The 3139-nt window shown below is 46.2% G+C and overlaps 1 long non-coding RNA gene across 1 annotated transcript; it reads left to right on the top strand.

Moving 5' to 3' along the window:
- Positions 1-221: 221 nt before the first annotated feature.
- On the top strand, positions 222-2292 carry LOC119559660. The gene is made up of 2 exons (XR_005220907.1): positions 222-1263; positions 1328-2292. It is a non-coding gene; the product is annotated as an uncharacterized LOC119559660 (long non-coding RNA).
- Positions 2293-3139: the final 847 nt, after the last annotated feature.

Consider the following 3139-nt stretch of genomic DNA (forward strand, 5'->3'; position numbering starts at 1 on the left):
CTATCTTTAATACATACAGACGGGCTAGATTGACTCGGCTAGTGATCCTGATCATGAATATATATACTTATAGGGTTGGAAAACTTGGACTGAGGAACTTGTGAGATGGTTCCAAAACCGCCTAGCTGGGGCAACCGAGCGGGTCGCAGGAGGCGGATAGCGGACGACCTCTCTCAAGGCCAACTGTGAATAAGCTGGTGCGGGAAGTCAAACACGGAATCGTGGACGGAAACCCCAGTAAATAAACAGTCCCGGACAGCCAGCGGGTATCCTGCAACGAAGCAATACCGACGACGCAAATTGTTCAGCCGCATCTAAATAGTTGCTTTACAAAAACCCATACCCAACACATCACATACCAACCTCCCCTCCCAAAACAACATCTCACTCCGGGCCGGACTACGATGTAATACGGGCCCAAGAGTCAGCCTGGCTGGGGGCCCGGATCAAAAACTAGCCCAGTCTCGAACTGTGGGCTCAGAAATATGGTGACCCCCTGTTCTAACTATCGCCTTACCCGGGCATCGCGGATCTCTGCCCGGACAGACCTTTCCCCTTCTCCGCAACTCGTAGGACCAAATATGGACAAACAAATTAACCAAAAACAAAATACAGAGACGGGAACTCTCAAAAAACTCACGGAAATGCTGAACACTGGTTCCAACATCCGCACCAGCACGTCCTGAAAGGCCCGCATCCCAAATTGGGGATGTCGGATGGCAGGGAGCTTCTGCGCCTAAAACAGCGGTAGGCATAGCCAAGGCGCTCTGGGCACCCGCTGGCGCAAATAAATAGACATACGCGAAAAGGCGGACTGCCGCCCAGACTCTGCGCTCTGATGCTAGGATCAACATTGCCACACCTTCACCTGAATGGCTGAAGAAGGTAGAATGCGCAAGGAAGGTGCTTTATAACTACGGGCAGGTCTTCCCGGACCATCGGCGAAGAGATCCAAGATCCAGCCATCGGTCTCTTTAGCCAAGATCACCAAGGACAAAATATACAAGGGCGACTCCAACGCTGCTGGAAGCTCTGCCGACAACCTAGCCGAGCAGGTGCTTGCTGAGGAGTTGGAGGCACCCGGTGGGCCGGAGGACGGCTACTCCAGCGATTCTTCGCTGAGCACAGAGATGCGAGCGCTTATTGCTTCGCCTGACCGATGGCGGAGCCGACCTGGTCCTAGTTCAGGAACCTTGAGTAGTAGGAGGCAAGGTTGCTGGACTAGGACCAAAGGAATACAAGCTAATGCTTGACCCCAAAAAGGTAATATTCGAACCAGCACATTAGCCAAAAGGCATCTTAGTATATTTCTGCTTGGCAATTACAGCAACGGAGATAACACCACATACTATTGGCCTACTTGACCTTTAAAATGGAAAACCCCCCAGATGCGCTGGTCAGAGGACTGGCAGAGGAATGCGAAAAGCTCAAGAAAGTATGGTAATAGGCTGTGACGCCAACGCGCATCACTTTAGTGGGTTTGCCCAAATAATAACGACAGAGGTCAGTCTTTATTTGATTTTATTTAAATTCGAACCTATTATTATGCAATAGGGGCAATGTCCCTACCTTTATAACCAAAACCTGCCAAACGATCATAGATCTAACGTTGGTATCGGATTCACTCGTAGGCGCAGTCAAAAACTGGGCAGTCTCTGACGAGCATTTTTTTTCAGACCATGTATTCATAGAAACAATATTCCTTGATTCGCCTTGATTCAGTTTCGCTTACTCCAGACAAGCCGACTGGCACAGATACAAATAAGTTCTGACGAATATCCTCCCCATGGAACAGCCAAATAGCATTCTACACCCACAGGAGCTGGATAGAACAGAAGATAAATTCACAGAAGCATGCAACACTGCCTTCAAAGTTGCATGCCCCACAGGGAAACAAAGTGTGAAGAAAAAACCCCCCTGGCGGACCCAACAATTATCAATCCTCAGAACCAACTGCAGAGGCCCGTTTAGCAGAGCAAAGGCGGGAAATAAGGACACTAACTGGCAGAACTACAAGCATGAACTGGCTTCTTACAATAAGGTCATAATATGGGCGAAACGAACTGCATGATAGACCTTCCGCTCTGATATAGAAAAAACGACTAATGCCGCAAGGCTAAGGAAAATACTCTCTGTTCATCTCGTCATGCAACATCGCTGTGTTGGCATCACTAGTCGATGTTTCCGAACCGGTCAATAACCGCTCTCTTTTCTTACGAGAACCTATAGACTAAGCTTACGCCAAGTTAGATTAGCATCCGAGAATAAAAAGTTAAACCCGAATCAAGGAAACCCGCAACCCTCCGTTTTTATCTCTCTGGGAAATTCAGGACTCTCAGCTTGGCACGGAACCGCCCCATCACTGGTCTTTAACTTTTCGGAAAGATAGCTATCGGGGACTTTGTCAGAGATTCGAGAAACTGGCCCTTAATCTTAAAACGCGCTCGAAAACTTAAAATGGCCGACGCACTTATTTATAGAATATTATAGAATAAGTGAGCCTTTTTTGTCACTCATTTACGCGTTTTATGTTTTGTTTTGCTCTTCTTATGTGTGTTATCGAGAGAGCGTAACGAAGAGCGTAAAGGCAAAGAACTCTAGATTATAAACAAACAAAGAGAGAAAAATCTTTGAGTATCTGCTTCTTTTCCTTCCGACCGCTTTCGTCGGCAGTCTTCGACGCTGTGCCGACTTTTCTGTCAACGTCGACTGCGTAGTTACCAAACCAACCAATACTTACCTCGATGTGTTCCTTGGTCGTCCGCCGGACAACAAATATCTCATTCTGGTCTGGGACCCTCCTTTTATACTTGCTCAAAAATTGTTCATTATGTATGGTTATGATCCAATTCATATCAGTGTTTTGCCTAAAATCATCTCTTATAAAACAAAATTGCAATGCGCAGAATTTCAGCGTTTATACATACAGACGTACATGGCTCCATGAACAAGGCGAGTGATCCTGGTCGAGAATATGGGCCGTTCTTTTACAAGCCGAACACCTTTTTGGTTACATTTTTGAATTGCCTAAAAATTTTTTACGTATACTATTCGATAGAAAATGAAACACGTGTATCAGGATTTGGCCGAAAATAAATATTTTTTGTTAGAATTTTTCAAAGTTTGCAAAAATCGCCAA

The sequence above is a fragment of the Drosophila subpulchrella genome, unplaced genomic scaffold (assembly GCF_014743375.2).
Source record: "Drosophila subpulchrella strain 33 F10 #4 breed RU33 unplaced genomic scaffold, RU_Dsub_v1.1 Primary Assembly Seq28, whole genome shotgun sequence".
Classification (NCBI taxonomy): domain Eukaryota; kingdom Metazoa; phylum Arthropoda; class Insecta; order Diptera; family Drosophilidae; genus Drosophila; species Drosophila subpulchrella.